The sequence below is a fragment of the Bos taurus genome, chromosome 28 (genome assembly GCF_002263795.3).
Source record: "Bos taurus isolate L1 Dominette 01449 registration number 42190680 breed Hereford chromosome 28, ARS-UCD2.0, whole genome shotgun sequence".
Taxonomy (NCBI): Eukaryota; Metazoa; Chordata; class Mammalia; order Artiodactyla; family Bovidae; genus Bos; species Bos taurus.
Window position 1 is genome coordinate 22,050,644 of NC_037355.1, and position 20,314 is coordinate 22,070,957.

The window sequence follows — 20,314 nt, forward strand, 5'->3', positions numbered from 1 at the left end:
AATAAATTAAAACAAATTTTAAAAAAGGATTAGTAATCAAAACTAATTCAGTCAACATTTCTTCACCATAGTCCTCCAAGATTTGTAAACATGCTGCTAATCCATGTAATTCAGCATTTCTTATTTATTAAATGTTGCTATTTAGTCCCTGCAAATATTTCAACTTGTAGGAATTATGAGAATTTCACTTTGTCTTCCCCCCATGATGTCAGTAGTCACAAAGCTGGACATGAGGATCAATTAAACACTGGGATGAGGTACTAAATGTTATAGATAACATTAACGAGCTAAAAGCAAGGTTCACAGTACAAGGCTTACTTTTCCTGTCATAAGAGGGCTATGTATTTCCTGACATTTTGGCAATCACAGGAGGTGAGTGGACTATAATTTTGCAAGGTGAGGAAAGATTGTTTCCGCTTTCTGTATAATCACTATTAAGAATATCAGCTTCTAAGGGAACTGGGAGAAGTTCTTCCTGGAGTTGCATTAGAATATATATTTCAGGATGCATTCGTGTATGCTAAGTCACTTCAGTTGTATCCGACTCTTTGCAACCCTATGGACTGTAGGCCACCAGAGCTCCTCTGTCCATGGAATTTTCCAGGCAAGAATACTGCAATGGGTTGCCATGACCTCCACCAGGGGATCTTCTTGACCCAGGGATCTAACCATGTCTCTTATGTCTCTTGCATTGGCAGGCAGAATCTTTACCATTAACACCATCTGGGAAGCCCATATTCCAGAATTTTTCCTCACAAAGTGGATTTGAGCTCTACATAATTCTTAGATCTTTCAAAGGTAGCCTTGGTAATGGGAATATTTTCTTTATAATATTTATTTGTACTTTTTCTATGAGAAATATAATTCATGCATTCTCCTTTCTTAAATTAAAAATTTAGAAGGGCAATTGTTTTCTCTTTTATTTATTTAATTATGGTCCACTTGATTTTGCATAAGATATGAGGACTGTTGAATGAATTAAAGTAATTCAGGAGGAAAATTTTATAAAAATAGGCCAAGGAAAAATATAAAACGAGGAAATGATCAAAAGTGAGGAGAAGACAAAATTTAAGTAGATATAAGTATAGATGTGTATATATATATATATATATATATATATATATATAAAGCCAAATTTCTACAGAATTAAACTTGAACTGTAAATCCAGCTCAAATAAAACAGACTTTATCTACGTGACACATTTTGTTTATCAGGCCCACACACACTGATTTCTCAGAGGAAAAGTATCATTTCCCAGGCTTTTGTTAAAGAAGAAATTCTAGACATGAGTCTTATCATGCAGCAAAATTGATGATATGAAAACACCTTGGTAGTTATAGTCCTTTAATAATGGAATAACAGAGGCTGTATAGATTGTTTGTTACAGCAGTCTTCAATACTGGTCAATGTGATGGTGTTAAAGTATAGGTCTGTTATCACCCTTTTAGGGTGGGGAGCAGAACAGAGTGGCCAAAGCACACAGCTGTCTGATCATTTGGCTTGATTCAAGAAAATAACAAGATATTGAGTAGATGAGCTGTGAATCCCAAGCTGCCTTGTAAGTATATCAATTCTTTCAACCTGACCTTTAACAAAAGTTAAAAATCAAGTGCTTTGAAATCACAATCTATGGCCTGGTTCTGTATTCTTTAAAGAGAATTTACCTACTTTACAATTACATAGGTAAATAACAATGTCTATTATCCTCTTGCGGAAGTAAATAGATAGTAGCTGCTGAGTTAGTGTTTAGTCATTCTACCCCTAAAGAGGGTTCAGGATATTTTTTTCAAAACTCTGAACTTTTTCCCTCCACTGATTACAATTATATTTGACCTCGTGTATTGGAAATCTACTCTGCTTATATTTTAATTGATTGTATCTAAAATTGACAACATGTCTTTTTTTAAAATATTGTCTAATTGAACAGACATCTTCACTTCAGTTCAGTTCAGTCACTCAGTTGTGTCTGACTCTTTGTGACCCCATGGACTGCAGTACGCCAGGCTTCCTTGCCCATCACCAACTCCTGGAGCTTGTTCAAACTCATGACCATCAAGTCGGTGATGCCATCCAACCATCTCATCCTCTGTCATCCCTTTCTCCTGCTTTCAATGTTTCCCAGCATCAAGGTGTTTTCCAATGTGTCAGTTCTTTGTATCAGGTGGCCAAAGTATTGGAGCTTCAGCTTCAGCATCAGTCCTTCCAATGAATATTCAGGACTGATTGGATCTCCTTGCAGTCCAAGAGACCCAAGAGTCTTCTCCAACATCACAGTTCAAAAGCATGAGTTCTTTGGTGCTCAGCTTTCTTCACGGTCCAGATCTTATATCCATACATGACTATTGGAATCTCATTATTGAATTACCAGTGGGCATTTTGTTTTCCTCTTATTAATTTTCTGAAAATGTTACCTGAACAGTTTGTGACTTACCTGAAAATCTTATCTATAACCACATTTCAGTAACTTATTATTCAAATCTTTGCTTAAATGTCATTTCCTGACACAAAAGTTCATGAATTCCTTTGTCCAATGTATCTGCCCATGCTTTCTCTATCTTCCCATTGGCTGTTATATTCTTCATAGCACTTACTGTAGTATCTTTCCCCCTAAGTAGAATGTAAGACCTGTGAGAGCAACAATCTTTAGAACCTAAAACAGACTCTGACACATAGTAGTACATCAGTGAATATTTATAAGATCAATAAATTTTAGAAAGCTGAATGAATACATGAATAAAGTTATTAATGTAAATAACATGTGCTGACTTCTTAATTATAATAATGAATGGTAATTGCAAGTAAACATATTTTAGCACACCAAAATATTTACCTCTGTTTCCTCCAAAAATTGTAAGATATGAGCACTGGATTTTACCAGAATTTTAAGCATAAATCAACGCATTAATTATTTTATCTGACCTTTCAAAATCATACTTTACTACTATATAGCACAATTTTCCTTATGTATTTGGATAAACCCTGAGGGTCACCTTTAAACATACTCTTCATTTCTATATGCTGTTATTTCATCAAGGGTGTTCACACCTGTACTTCACAGTTTTTAATTTGTTTATATTAAACATAAATAGATTAATTAATTGCATACTTTTCAAAAATATTAACATTTTTCTTTCTTGACCATTTTTTCTTTTACTTTGGGTATGAGCTATAAAATGGTCCATGAAATGGATGATCTATTATATCTAGGTAATCAAAATGTTATCCCTTATATTAACCAATTTGATTGACATCATAGTTAATATAGATGATATATATAAAACATTTTTGAAATATTTGTTTTAGATAAATATTTAAATTTATAAAGAAAAGTTTGTTTAAATCTAATAGCTTTTTAACTGAAGAAATAAATATTGTCCATGTTATTTGAAAGGTGTGTATGTATATGTGTCTGTTACATTACTTATCTTTCAATGTATCCAAGTAAAATTTGAGATCTCTTAAACTACAGGAAAATGAAAATAATACATACTGAGATACAATTAGCACAACTGTCTAATCTATAGTTATAACATTCTACATAGATTCCTCAAGCTGGGATGCACATTTCTTTGTACTAGACGTAGTGTTATTTCTTCATGTTTGCCTTAATATGAAGAGAGCCTTAAGGACAAATGACATTTAAGTTATGCACTGAAAGAAAACAGCCACTCTACTTTTGTACTGGAGGGTGACATGGCCCTTAGGTTTTAATATAAATATCTTATTTTGATATGTTCAACAGGATCTATTTTATCTTTCCAACATGCCAATCTCTTGTATTGTGTTAATGCCAGTAAGTTGCACTAAATATGACAAAATGTCTGGCATACTTGACTGGGATAATAAAAATTTCCTCAGCAAAAAAAAAAAAAATGTCTTCTCACTAGGGTTCAGTAGATAGAGATATATACATATATGTCTTGTACTTGTTGATGGGCTGTAAATGAAAAGAAAACTCTTTTTTTTTGAATATTGTAATTTGGAAATAATCTTTTATTACACACTGACTTGCCATATGAGTTTAAAGTGCAATTGAGAAAATTTTAAATGGCAGATATCCCTCTCCCATCCACTGAGACTATTAATACACATATGGAAGCATAGAGAATTAAAATGAGGCAGAAAATACTGGATATTTGTCTGCTTGCTGCTACTTTTGTATATTGCACTGAAAAAAAGAAGTTAACCTCTTTGCTTCCACTTCATTTTTTACTTATTGTAGTGAAAGAAGGAATTAGCTGCTATTTGTAAACAACTTTGAAGCTGAAAACTTGTGTGAAACAAGAGAAAGTGCTTCAGTTAGATTTCAGATGATGTAAACACAGCCCAGTGTAAATTATCTCCTCAAACACCTGCTCTCTTTCCAAATTAATGTGTTGGACATGAGGACATGAGCTCATTTGAATTCCTTTAAAAATATATGTTTCATATACCTATTTTTAGAGTTCTGTTCTATTAAAGAAATTCACTCATGTCTCATATATAATGACTGAACTTTCCTCTCTCTTATATTTTGTCTCTCCACTCAAAGAATAAATAGCTAAAAAATAGACTATGAAACAACTGACAAAGCTAAGAAAGGGCTAAAAATGAAAGTATTGTTAGCCCTAACTACATTGCCTTCTACACATGAAAATATCAAATAAATAAAATAATTTACCTAGTATAATCTTTGAACTCGGGAATAATCACTAAATGTAAGTATAAACATAGTGTTTACTGATTATACTGTGTAGCACAGGAAACTATATTTAATATCTTATAATAACCTATAGTGGAATCTGAAAAAGAATATACATATATATGTGTGTGTGTGTGTATGTGTATGTGTGTGTGTACCTAAAGCACTTTGCTGTATACTTGAAACATTGTAAATCAACATATTTCAATTTTTTTAATTTATAATTTAGAAAAAAAGAAAAAAAATTTACTGATTAAAATTCTCAAAAATCAGTATTTCACTTTCTTCTTTATGAAGTACATTAGCTCCTTGGAATTATCAAGTTTCCAGTTTTAAAGTACAAAAGTAACTTCAAGTTTATGGGATGTTTGTTGTATTCTAAGGTAATTTGATCTTGCCCATTGTGAGGTTTGTGAACAAATTGAAAAAGATTTCTTCTGCATTTGGAAAAAAAAGTACATGTTTACCACTGTTTATTGAATTCATAACAACTTCTATTTTTAATGGAAAAGTAGAACAATCATGGGGCTTCCCTCATTGCTCAGTTGGTAAAAAATCCACCTGTGATGCGGGAGACCCCGATTCGATTCCTGAGTTGGGAAGATCTGCTGGATAAGGGATACGCTACCCATTCCAGTATTCTTGAGCTTCCTTTGTGGCTCAGCAGTTAAAGAATCCACCCGCTATGCGAGAGATCTGGATTTGATCCCTGTGTTGGGAAGATATCCTGGAGAAAGGAACCACTACCCACTCTAGTATTCTGGCCTGGAGAATTTCATGGACTATACAATCCATGGGGTCACAAAGAGTCGGACACAACTGAGTGACTTTCACTTTCAGCACAATCATATCTATATAGTGGTGCTTAAATTCATATCAATACTTTTAAAAGCAAAACTCATAGTTCTAATTTATCCTATGATATTTACTAAAAATATACCTTCTTTCTTTAAAAACAAAAAATTATACCTGTACTATTATGTCAAGATATCCCACCAACAAAATGTCTGGAGTTTAGCCGCCATTTAATGGGTTTTTCATCTATGTCTGATTTTTGCAAAAGAAGGCCTTCTGATTCTTGTCTTGACAATATTGACTCTGCAACACAGATTCCTTGAGATGTTATCATGCTCCTCAGAGCTGTCTCTCATTAGTGACTACTGCTCTCCCTCATCCTATTCTTGATTGTTTTACTGATTATGAGAGTGTATTTGTGGTGAGATGGTGCACTGCTCTCCTCATCATCTAAAAAATTAGTATACACCTAACTTCTACAAGAGAAGCTTGGATATATAATTAATAAGACCTTATAAGACCTTACTAAGGATTGCCAGCTTCTCAGGTGGTGTTAGTAAGGAATCCACCTGCCAATGCAGGAGACTCAAGAGGTGCAGATTCAATCCTTGGGTTGGGAAGATCCCCTGGAGAAAGAAATGGAAACCCACTCCAGTATTCTCGCTTGTAAAACCCCAAGAACAGAGGAGCCTGGTGGCCTACAGTCCATGGAGTCATACAGAGTTGGACAGGACTGAGTGACTGAGGACACAAGGATTTGAGGATAAACCAAAATACACCACATACATACACACATACATACATACACTTTAAAAATATAACCTGCATTTACTGCATAAACACATACTGCTTTAAGAGGCATTAATCTTATTTCCCCTATGTTATTCACTACATCTTATTCCTAGGCTTGGAAATTTGGATAAACTGACCTCAGATTATAAACAAAGACAATATTTTTATTTTAAGCAGATTTTCTAGGCATGCTTCTGAAAGTCCTTATTTTTCACAAAGATGACTGCGGCAAGGATTGTGAATTACATAAAGGCAAATGTCCAATTCCCATTACGATACTTGCTTAATGGTTCTGCCAAAATATAACAAACTCCAAAGTTGACAATTTCCTGAGGTCTGGACTATTATCTATAGCAACCATTGTATAGAAATTTGAAGATTTTTATATAGTTTGTATTCTGTTTGTAAAATGAAAATCACAATACAAGTTACATTCTTTGTACATTATGGAAATCTGTGAACAGTTGAAAAACATAAAGGTATAGAAAATAGTCCCAACTACAAGATTACTGCTATATTTCTTTTTGGGGAACATTGATTTATCTATTCTCAGTATCTGTAGCAATGAGATAACTGATAATCATGATTGCTAGATTCATACACTGTTTTAACAATTTAGAAAATCTTGATGACACAGCTATATAGATATTTAACAAATAATACTATATGGGCATTTTTAAATGCTTATTAGGAGTTTCAAGGTATTGCTGTTAATGATTTCACTCAAAAAACCTAGAAGGATGTGAGAATGTGTGTGTGTGTGTGTGTGTGTGTGTGTGTGATTGCAATAGTGCACATGTGAGTTTTGAAAAGCTAAATGAGTGTATTATAGAACAAGAAAACTTCATGCACTGTAACTTCTTAAGGAAAGCTTTCTATTTCTTTGTTTAATTTGTACCAGCATATTGTACAAAACAAGATGTCAGAAAGATAATTCTATTAACATCTTTTTCTAAAGATCTTTGAATAATACTTGCTTTTTACAGAAACTCTAAAGGTTGCTACGATTCACAGCATGTGTGTGTGTGTTTCAGTCATATCTGACTCTTTGCAACCCGATGGACCATAGCCCACCAGTCACAGAGAAATACAATAATTTTGAACAAAATGTGAAACTGCCAGGATAAGTGATCAGCTTCTAGATCACAGTGTAATTGAAAACCATTTTTTTTCTCTTAATTCTTATGCTGTTTTTGCAAACTTTTGTGTGCAAGGCAGTCACTGTGTTTGAATCTAAAAACACGGCCTCTGCTTTGGAAAAAAAAAAAATCAATATGGTGGGTTTGGTGAGAGAACAATACTGGAATTAGGCATGAACATGAATAATTATAATATATATAGAATATGTAAGATGTTCCAAAGTAACAGAAGGATTTTTGCATGAAGAGATTATTATATTCTATACGGGGGACTTAAAGAAGGATTAAGGGACTATTTGGATTGCCAGGTTGGGACACTTTCTTGAAAGGAGATACATTTTAAGTGAAGAGAATTAGATTGAAAATGTGGAATTAAGAGTGGAATTTAATTTGTGTCTTCTACCCTAGAGATAATTATAATAAAAATAATTACAACTACAGCTCAGAGTTGAATTAAGTGCTATGGGCTAAGATAAGCAGTTGGGAGGCATTACGTCATATAGTTGTGACTACTTCTTGATAGGAAAGCATTGCTTACTATTGTCCCCACTTTGTAGGTGAGGAATCTGAAATTTAAAGGTACTGGATAATGTTCTCAAGGACACACAACCTGAAAGAGGTGGACTTGAGTTCAAGAAGCAAATAAAATCTTTGTAAATTTAAAGACCATACTCTAAGTTAAAACTGTATCGTTTTCCCAGGCAATCAGGATCAGAACATGGCTTTGGTCACTGAAACAGCCGAGGTCTCTTTGGCCTCAAACAGCAGATTCAAAGAAAGGATATGGAAAGAGTAAACATTTATAAGCAGAATACCCTAGATCTGCTTCCCTGTTAGCTCAGACAGTAAAGAATCTGCCTGCAGTGCAGGAAACCTGGGTTCCATCCCTGGGTTGGGAAGATTCTCTGGAGAAGGGAATCAACCCACTCAAGTCTTCTTGCCTGGAGAATTCCACAGTCAGAGGCTACAGGCCATAGGGTAGGAAACTGTTGGACACAACTGAGAGACTAAAACTTTGACACTTTCACTAGGTCTGAATGTCATAATATTTTAGCCCTGATGAGCTCAAATATGTACCCCCAATAAAAATGATAGTTATAAAATACAGTGAGATAATAGACTTGCATCCAATAACGTTATGTATAATGCTTCACAATTTAATGGAAACTATGATATTATAACAATTAACAAGACATGTACAATTATTACATCTCAAGTGTTTAATTTTATGTGCTTCATAAAATACCACTATATCAAGGATTGAGTACTCTAAATTATTTTAGACAGTCACAATATAATCACACTAATTTTAAGACCACTGGTTAAAGAGGCTGACATCACAGGTGTCCACATCTAAAAATTAAATTAAAAAATGACCATAACACTAAATTTTAAAAACTTTTCCACCCTGTTTAAGCAGAATAATGTTTTAGTATTAGGCTTCAGTTTTATCTCGATGAATAGATTTTTTTCAGTAGCCTGCTAGCAGACTTATTTCTCATATTTAGATTTACAATAATTTGCAGTTATTCTTCCCCATGACAGATTAAAGAAAAATGCATTTCTGCCTGACTCATTTTTACTCCTCTTTTTCCTTTTCCCCCTAGCTTTCAAAATAACTGATTCTTGAGTTCCAACCATGTATACTGTAGCATTATGTTAAATGTTCATTTTAAAGTGTAATGCAAAATAAATATCCTTCCACTGAATAGCCTTGGAACCCCTGTTGAAAGTCAAATAAAATACAGATTTTGATTGTATAGAAATATAGATTTATTTCTGGACTCCTAGTTCTATTCAATTGTTCTAAATATCTATATGTCAATACAACCCTGATTTGATTCTATACTTCTGCACTAAGTTTAAATTCAGGAAATACGAGTCCTCTAACTTTGTTCTTCTTCACTATTGTTCTATTTATTCAGAGCCCCTTACATTTCCAAATGAATTTTATTTTTTAATTAATTTTTGTTAGAGTATAGTTGATTTACAATGTTATGTTTATTTCTGCAGTACAACAAAGTGAATCACTTATACATATAAATATATCTACTCTTTTTTAGATTCTATTCCCATATGGGTCATTACAGAGTAATGAGTAGAATTTCCATATGAATTTTAGTGGCGGCTTATCAATTCCTGAAAAAGAGGCAAGATTTTGCTAAGGATTATGTTGAATCTGGGCTTCCCTGATAGCTCAGTTGGTAAAGAATCCGCATGCAATTCAAGAGACCCAGTTCAATTCCTGGGTTGGGAAAATCTGCTGGAGAAGGGATATGCTACCCCCTCCAATATTCTTGGGTTTCCCTTGTGGCTCAGCTGGTAAAGAATCCACCTGCAATGTGAGAGACCTGGGTTTAACTCCTTGGTTGGGAAGATCCCCTGGAGAAGGGAAAGGCTACCCACTCCAGTATTCTGGCCTGGAGAATTCCACGGAGTGTATAGTCCATGGGGTCACAAAGAGTCGGACATGTCTGAGTGACTTTCACCCACTTACTCACTCATGTTGAATATATGGTTCAATTTAAGGAATGCTGCAATCTTAATAGGGTTTTCTCAGGTGGTACTAGTGATAAAGAACGTGCCTGTCAATGCAGGAGATGTAAGAGGTCCAGTTCGATCCCTGGGTGGGGAAGATCCCCCCCCTCCCCCCCAGTTAGAAATAGCAACCCATTCTAGTATTCTTGCCTGGAAAATTCCATGGAAAGAGGAGTCTGGAAGGCTACAACCCATGAGCCTGCAAAGAGTTGGACATGACTGAGGGACTAGGCACATATAGACACATGCCATCTTAACAATATTAAATATTTCACTTCATAAATGTAGGAGGTGTTTCAATTTGGTTGCTGTTCAATTTATTTCAACAATATTTTATGGTTTCCACAGTACAAATTTCATACTTCTTCTGTTATATTTGTCCTAAATATTTTATTCTTTTTGGCATTATTGGAAATTGAAGTGCTGTTTTAAAATTTCATTTTTAGATTGCTATGTCTAGTGCGTAGATATACAATTATTCATTTTTGTACACTGATCTTGTACCCCACAACTTTATGGGGTTAATTTTTTTCTAATAGTTTTTAGTGGACTCCTTAGGATTTTCTATACACAACATAATATTACCTGTAAGTAGGACTTGTTTTGCTTCTTCCTATGCAATGTATCGGAGAAGGCAATGGTACCCCACTCCAGTACTCTTGCCTGGAAATCCCATGGATGGAGGAGCCTGGTAGGCTGCAGTCCATGGGGTCGCTAAGAGTCGGACACAACTGAGCGACTTCACTTTTAATGTTCACTTTCATGCATTGGAGAAGGAAATGGCAACCCACTCCAGTGTTCTTGCCTGGAGAATCCCAGGGACAGGGGAGCCTGGTGGGCCGCCGTCTATGGGGTCGCACAGAGTCGGACACAACTGAAGTGACTTAGCAGCAGCATGCAATGTATATGCCTTTTATTTGCTTTTCTTGCCAAATTAGTCTGACTGGAAACTCTAGTATAATATTTAAAAAAAAAAAAAAAGTGAGCATAAGTGGCAAAAACAGAAATCCTTGTTTTCTTTTTGATTGCAGAAGGAAACTATTTGGTCTTTCTCCATTAATTAAGTATAGTGTTAGCTGTGTATTTTCATAAATGACCTTTATCACGTTGATGCCCTCTCTCAGTTATACATACTTCCAATTTCTAATTTATTCATTTTTCACCATGAAAGAGTGTTAGCTTTTTTTTTTTCTTCTCCATCCTTAGATGAGGAAATGGCAACCCACTCCAGTATTCTTGCCTGGAAAATCCCATGGACAGAGGAGCCTGACAGGCTATAGTCCATAGGGTCACAAAGAGTTGGACATGACTGAAGTGAATCAACATGAGTGCGAGCATTGAGTTGATCATGTAGTTTTTGTACTTTAATCCTCTGATGTCATATATAACATTCATTGCTTTCTTCTCTTAAAAGAACTTTACATTCTTGGGATAAATCCTGCTTGCTCACAGTGTCTGATCTTTTTAATATGATGCTGGATTTGGTATTTAGCTTAAGATTTTGTCCGTATGTTTTTGAGATGTTGATAATTTTTTTCCCCTGTGATGCATTTGTTATCAATGTTAAGAATGAATTGATAAGTGTTTCCTCTTCTTTTATCTGGGGAGAATATGTAAAAAGAATGGGATAAATTCTTATTTAAATATCTTGAAGTTTTCTCCAGTGAAGCCATTCAGTCCTGTTCTTTTGGAACTATACTTTGTTGGAAGCGTTTTCATTACTAATTCAGTGTGCTTATTTGTTAAAGGTCCATTCAGATTTCACTTCCCTTTTGAGTCAGTTTCAGTAACTTATGTCTTTGTAGAAATTTCTCTATTTTTACCTAATTTTCTATTTTTTGACATCCAGTTGTTCATAGTAGTCCATTACGATTTTTTGTGCCTGGAAGGTTAGTAGTAATGTCTTCTCTTTCATTCCCATTTTTAGTGATCTGAACCTTTTTTCTCAAGGTCAGTCTAGATGAAAGTTTGTTAATTTGTTGGTCTTTTCAAAGATCAAGGTTTTTGTTTCATTAGTTTTTTTCAAATGTTTTCGACTCTGGTTTTCACTCCAGTGTTATCACCTCCTTCTTCTTTTATATTTAGTTTACTCTTCTACACTCAATGTCTCAAGATGAAAGGACAGGTGAGCGATTTGGGATCTTCTTAGTAAATACAGATATTTATACTTACAAACTCTTTACCAAACACCACATTCGCTACACACAATATGTTGGTCAAGTTTATCTTTTATTTTCATTCATCTCAATGCATTTCTAATGTGTTTTGTAATTTTTTCTTTGACTTATTTGGAAATATCTTGATTGTTTTCCACATCTTTGCAAATTTCCTAAAGTACCTTCTGTTACTGATCTCTAGTTTCATTCCAGGGTGGTCAGAGGACATACTTGACATGATATCAATCTTTTTAAATGTAATCACTTTTATGGTCTTGTATACAGTCTATCTTGGAGAATGTCCCCTATGCACTTGCAAATAATGTATATTAGGCTGTTGCTTTGTTTAGTGCTGTATAAAATTTGTTAGGTCTAGTTGGTTTATAATGCTGTTCAAGTATTTCATTTATTTCTATGTAGTTGTTCTATCCATTTGAGAGTAGGTTACTGAAATCTTGGGCCATTATTTGAATTATATATGCCTCCAACAAGATTGTGTTAATTTGTTTAAATAATTTAAGCCTCTGTTATAGCAGCTTGATTAGAATTATATTTATAATTATTCAGTTCAGTTCAGTTCAATCACTCAGCCATGCCTGACGCTTTGCGACCCCATGGACTGCAGCACGCAGGCCTCCCTGTCCATCACCAACTCCCGGAGTTTAGTCAAACTCGTGTCCATTGAGTCGGTGATGCCATCAAACCATCTCATCCTCTGTCATCCTCTTCTCCTCTTGCTTTCAATCTTTCCCAGCACCGAGGTCTTTTCAAATGAGTCAGTTCTTCGCATCAGGTGGCCAAAGTACTGGAGTTTCAGCTTCAACATCAGTCCTTCCAATGAATATTTAGGACTGATTTCCTTTAGGATGGACTGGTTGGATCCCCTTCAAGAGTCATCTCCAACAACACAGTTCAAAAGCATCAGTACTTCAGCACTCAGCTTTCTTTATAGTTCAACTCTAACATCCATACATGACTACTGGAAAAGCCATAGCTTTGACTAGACAGACCTTTGTTGACAAAGTAATGTCTCTGCCTTTTAATATGCTGTCTAGGTTGATCATAACTTTCCTTCCAAGGAGTAAGCATATTTTAATTTCATGGCTGTAGTCACAATCTGCAGTGGTTTTGGAGCCCAAAGAATAAATTCTGCCACAATTTATTATTTCCCCATCTATGTGTCATAAAGTGATGGGACCATATGCCATGATTTTAGTTTTCTGAATGTGGAGTTTAAGCCAATTTTTTCACTCTCCTCTTTCACTTTCATCAAGAGAGTCTTTAGTTCTTCACTTTCAGCCATAAGGGTGGTGTCATCTGCCTATCTGAGGTTGTTGATTTTTCTCCAGGCAATCTTGATTCCAGGTGTGCTTCATCCAGCCCAGTGTTTCTCATGATGTATTCTGCATGTAAGTTAAATAAGCAGGGTGACAATATATAGCCTTGATTAACTCATTTTCCTATTTGAAACCAGTCTGGTGTACCATGTCCAGTACTAACTGTGGCTTCTTGACCTGCATACAGAATTCTCAGGAGGCAGGTGAGATGGTCTGGTATTCCCATCTCTTTCAGAATTTTCCACAGTTTATTGTGATCCACACAGCCAAAGGCTTCGGCATAGTCAGTAAAGCAGAAGTAGATGTTTTTCAGGAACTCTCTTGCTTTTTCAATGATCCAATGGATGTTGTCAAGTTTATCTCTGATTCCTCTGCCTTTTATAAAACCAGCTTAAACATCTGGTGGTTCATACTTCATGTATTGCTGAAGACTGGCTTGAAGAATTTTGAACATTACTTTGCTAGTGTGTGAGAGGAGTGCGATTATGTGGTAATTTGAGCATTCTTTGGCATTGCCTTTCTTTGGGATTGAAAGGAAAACTGACCTTTTCCATTCCAACTCCAAAGCTGTTGATTTTTCCAAATTTGCTGGCAAATTTAGTGCAGCACATTCACAGCATCATCTTTTAGAATTTGAAATAGCTCAACTGGAATTCCATCACCTCCAGTAGCTTTGCTTTTTGTGATGATTCCTAAGGCCTACTTGACTTCACATTCCAGGATGTCTAGCCCTATTTAGGTGAGTGATCACACCATCATGATTATCTGGGTCTTGAAGATCTTTTTTGTATAGATCTTCTGTGTATTCTCACCATCTCTTAGTATCTTCTGCTTCTGTTAGGTCCATACATTTCTGCCCTTTATTGAACCCATCTTTGCATGAAATGTTCCCTTGGTATCTCTAATTTTCTTGAAGAGATCTCTAGTCTTTCCCATTCTGTTGTTTTCCTCTATTTCTTTGCACTGATCACTGAGGAAGGTTTTCTTATCTCTCCTTGCTATTCTTTGGAACTCTGCATTCAAATCTTTCCTTTTCTCCTTTACTTTTTGTGTCTCTTCTTTTCACAGCTATTTGTAAGGTCTCCTCACATAGCCACTTTGCCTTTTTTCATTTTTTTTTCCCCTTGGTGATGGTCTTGATCCTTGCTCCTGTACAATGTCACCAACCTCCATCCATAGTTCATCAGGCACTCCATCAGATCTAGTCCCTTAAATGTATTTCTCACTTCCACTGTATAATCATAAGGGATTTGATTTAGGTCATACCTGAATGGTCTGGGGCTTCCCTGGTTGTTCAGATGGTAAAGCATCTGCCTGGAATAAGGAAGACAAGGGTTCAATCCCTGGGTCAGAAAGATCCCCTGGAGAAGGAAATGGCAACCCACTCCAGTACTCTTGCCTGGAAAATTCCATGGACAGAGGAGCCTGATAGGATACAGTCCATGAGGTTGCAAAGAGTCAGACATGACTGAGCAACTTCACTTTCTTTCTTTCTTCTTTGAAGGGACTACTGGTTTTGCCTACTTTCTTCAATATAACTCTGAATTTGGCAACAAGGAGCTCATGATCTGAGCCACAGTCAGCTCCCAGTCTTGTTTTCACTGACTGTATAGAGCTTCTGCATCTTTGACTGCAATGAATATAATCAATCTGATTTCAATGTTGACCATCTGGTGATGTCCATGTGTAGAGTCTTCTCCTGTGTTGTTGGAAGAGGGTGTTTGCTATTACCAGTGGGTTCTCTTGACAAAACTCTATTATCCTTTGCCCTGCTTCATTTTGTACCCCAAGGCCAAATTTGCCTGTTAATGCAGATGTTTCTTGACCTCCTGTTTTGCATTCCAGTCCCCTGTAATGAAAAGGACATCTTTTTTTGGGTGTTAGTTCTAGAAGGTCTTGTAGGTCTTTATACCATTCAACTTCAGCTTCTTCAGCATTACTGGTCGGAGCATAGACTTGGATTACCGTGATATTGAATGGTTTGCCTTGGCAACGAATAGAGATCATTCTGTTGTTTTTGCGATTGCATCCAAGTACTGCATTTCAGACTCTTTTGTTGACCAAGATGTCTACCCCATTTCTTCTAAGAGATTCTTCCCCACAGTACTAGATATAGTTATCATCCGAGTTTATAATTGTTAACTGTTTATATTTATAATTATAAATAGCACTGTATATTAGTATTTGTCTGTGTGGATCGCAATAAACTGTGGAAAATTCTGAAAGAGATGGGAATACCAGAACACCTGATCTGCCTCTTGTGAAATATGTATGCAGGTTAGGAAGCAAGAGTTAGAACTGGACATGGAACAACAGACTGGTTCCAAATAGGAAAAGGAGTACCTCAAGGCTGTATATTGTCACCCTGTTTATTTAACTTCTATGCAGAGTACATCATCAGAAATGCTGGACTAGAAGAAATACAAGCTGGAATCAAGATTGCCGGGAGAAATATCAATAACCTCAGATATGCAGATGACACCACCCTTGTGGCAGAAAGTGAAGAGGAACTCAAAAGCCTCTTGATAAAAGTGAAAGTGGAGAGTGAAAAAGTTGGCTTAAAGCTCAACATTCAGAAAACGAAGATCATGGCATCCAGTCCCACCACTTCATGGGAAATAGATGGGGAAACAGTGGAAACAGTGTCAGACTTTATTTTTCGGGGGCTCCAAAATCACTGCAGATGGTGATTTGCAGCTATGAAATTAAAAGACATTTACTCCTTGGAAGGAAAGTTATGACCAACCTAGATAGCATATTCAAAAGCAGAGACATTACTTTGCCAACAAAGGTCCATCTAGTCAAGGCTGTGGTTTTTCCTGTGGTCATGTATGGATGTGAGAGTTGGACTGTGAAGAAGGCTGAGCGCCAAAGAATTGATGTTTTTGAACTGTGGTGTTGGAGAAGACTCTTGAGAGTCCCTTGGACTGCAAGGAGATCCAACCAGTCCATTCTGAAGGAGATCAGCCCTGGGATTTCTTTGGAAGGAATGATGCTGAAGCTGAAACTCCAGTACTTTGGCCAACTCATGCGAAGAGCTGACTCACTGGAAAAGACTCTGATGCTGGAAGAGATTGGGGGAAGTAGGAGAAGGGGACGACAGAGGATGAGATGGCTGGATGGCATCACTGACTCGATGAACTTGAGTCTGGGTGAACTCCTGGAGTTTGTGAGGGACAGGGAGGCCTGGTGTGCTGCAATTCATGGGCTCGCAAAGAGTCGGGCACGACTGAGCAACTGAACTGAATTGAACTGAACCTATTATTATTAAATGCTCTTTATAACTATAATATTTATTTGTTTGAAAGTCATTTTGGTTGGTATCAGCAATGCCTTTTCACCCATTATAGTTGCTGTTTCCATAGTATATTTTTATTCATCTTTTTATTTTCAACATACTTGTATCTTTGAATAACAAGCATGTCTCTTATAGTATTTTGGACCCGTGTTGTGTATTTTTTTTTTTAATTCGATCAGAATTTCTTTGCTTTGGATTATTTAAACCATTCATTTGTTGAATTCTCATCTTCTCCTTTGTGTTTTAGCTATATCATACTTATTTTTGTTCTTCTTTTATGTTTCTTTTGTTTTCTTTTCCATCAATGGAGTATTTGTTAATGTAATATATTAATTTCTTAATGATTTATGCCATGTTAATTTTTTAGTAGTTGCTTTAAGCCCTACATTATTATTCTTAGTTTATCAGAACCTATTTCTTATTTGCATCACCTTATTCCAATGAGATATAGAAGTAGTATTAGTAAAGTTCTGTTACCTCATCCACATTTTTGTGCTATTATTATTATGCACATGAAAAGTATTTATATTGCAACCCAACAATGCATATAGTCATAATTACTGCTTTCTATAAAAGAAAGGATAGAAAGTATACGTTTTAGGTGTTATTATATTTCCTTTGTAGTTAGAATTCTGGCTTCATTTCACTTTCTATTTCAGATTTAATGTCCAGTCTTTGGATAGCACAGCTTTAATGCTGACTATGATCCCCCCACAATGACTTTCTTATGTTTTTTTCTGTGGTGAAGAAGAGTAGCATAGGTATTTTTTAATTCCACATGAATAAAAATATTAATGAGAATATATAGTTTAGAGCACAATACATATTTTATTGATAAAATACATTGATTTATCCTTTGACCAGAGACAATATATGTTTTATCAAGGTTCATCTTACAATGAATTCATGTTGCTCTTCAATAATTCATTTGAGGAAATCCTATGTGTGAGATGTACACAGCATGTCATGTATAGAGCCTGAGTCATCTCATCAGAATTCACTTTTCACATTTCTAATTGGATTGGCTGTGACTTGGATTTATTGTTTCTAACATATAGTCCCATTTGGACTTTTGATAATCCAACTACCCCTCTCAAACAAATGGAACACAGGAAAATATAGCTGGCAAAAGAATAGGGCCACTTTAATACTCCCACACACAAACAAAAAGATTATGTAATGCATGTTTATATTAAGATAACAGGTTACTAAACATATTAGGAACTTCAGCAAATCAGAGAAACCTGAAATTGCAGAACACCAGGTGGTTTGCCCATTATGCTAGTGACATCCATTTCCTTCACTGCTCTAACCACATTTCTTCTGCAAAGAGGAAACAGTAGGATGCTGATTGCTTCTCATACTTTCTGGTCTTGTGTCACACTTTCAAAGAAAACTGTCCTTTTAACTGTAATTTATAATGCACTATGTAATTTACTGCTACAGTGAGCATGCAAAAAGTATTTGTTTAATTTGGAATTTGGGGACTGCTGAGCTTTGACCAATTTGTGTGGCAAAGCAGAAATCTTTTACTTTTGTTAAAACGCCACATCCCACTTTCAATACTTGAGCAAATAGTTTCAGTATGCAATTTAAACATATGTCATTTCCTCCATAAGTTGAATCTATTAATCACAGTTTTGATTTCTATTTATGAAAACAAGCTCTTTATGATGACCCATATATATCTCAATTTGTTCTCCAAGTATTCCATAATAATTAGCCATTTTCTTTTTTACAGAAGATGAACAATTTAATGACATTGGTCAATTGTTTTGGTTTTCCTACATGCTAAGCTAATAAATGATAATAGGGGTGCTATATATTTGTGTGTGTGTTTATGCAAGTATGTGTTTCTCTGTCTGTAAGTATATGTGTGTATATATATGTATATGTATGATATATATGAAAATACTTGTATCAATATATTCATATAGTCTGTGAGTGATCATTAATCCTAGTTTAAGCTGACTGTACCTAAGGGATGTTTCTGAGGCTTTATCTTATTTGCTCCTGATTAACTTTTGAAGCCACAAAATTTAAATTTTCAGTAATTTACAAAGGAGTGAAAAACATTATTTGAGCCCCTGCTAATAACCCAGAACTCAAGTATCAATATCTAGTGAAGCAATACTGAAAACCTTAAGACTCAAAAGCATTAGTAGCAAATCAAGATTGCCATTAAGGATTGCTGCTTCCCAGTTTTCCTCCAGCAAGTCAGGGCCCCTGCATATATTTCAGATTTTGTGTACTACTCAGCATTAGGGGGCTCTAGTCATTTCAGTCTGTGGACATCAATCACCTTCAGTTTAACCCCATTTGTGACGCTTTGCCCTCAGGAAAGCCAGCAAACCAGCTTCAGGCTGGGTTAATTCCATTTCTCTGATAGGATTTGTTTTATGCAGAATAGACACATGCTCTTTCCTCCCCTTTTCTGCTTCTATTTCCTCTTCTGATGATTTCCTGCTCTATCTCCATGTTCAGTATTTCCCAATCATCACATTTTTCACCTGAGTTAGGTTTCTATTTTATTTCTTTTAATCACCATCTTATAATCAGATTTCCCTGGTGGCTCTGACAGTAAAAGTGTCTGCCTGCAATGCTGGAGACCCAGGTTCGTTCCCTGGGTCAGGGAGATCCCCTGGAGAAGGAAATAACAACCCCCTCCAGTACTCTTGCCTGGAAAATTCCATGGACTGGAGCCTGCTGTCCATGGGGCAGCAGAGTCGGACATGACTGAGTGACTTCACTTTCATTTTCACTTTATAATTGGTAGGGATATCAAATATTTCTTAACCATGAAGTAAGGGATGTTTAGTCTGTCTTCAACAGTTTTCTTTGAGATATTTGTCTAATTTAACCCTGGAGCCTGTTCCCTTCTGACTGGTGAAGATAAGTCTTTCCTGTTCTTGGTAAATTTTTCACTTTTTACCAGTGTTATTTACCTTACTTTCACTTCTCTGAGTGCTCATTTTTTACTCAGACTGAGCAAAATATCGAAGCATATAACTTAAATATACCTTCTAAAACCCATGGAGGATGAATATTATTATCCCAATTTTACAAATTTTATAATTCACTCAAAGTCAGGCTATTAATAAATGATGGAATTCTAGCCCCATTCTACCTTATTTTAGTATCTAAACTCTTTCTGCTAGTTAATTTCTCAAGATTTGATTTAGTGTTCTTAATTCTCCCCTTCCACCTCCCTAACTCACACTTTTGATCTTGTTGCCAATCTTTCATAGTAGTATCTAGATGTAATATATTTTTATTTGAAGGATATGTGATATCATCAGTTTTCTTAAATTGTGTGTATATGCCATGTTTTGTTTTCTAGGAGGGTTGTATTATAAAAACTCAGGAGTCAGTAGCATCTAAAACATTATTTTTTAATTGGTAAGATTTACAACAGTACCACCATAGGTGAGCTCAAAGGGTGATTTTATGATCCTGATTTTCATCAGGAGACATCATTTCAGAAACAAAGTCTGATCGACTGACACATTTTGCTTGCATACATGTGTTGCTCTGCTTGATGAAAAACCCACTTTAAACCCTGAGTCCTTGAGTGTAA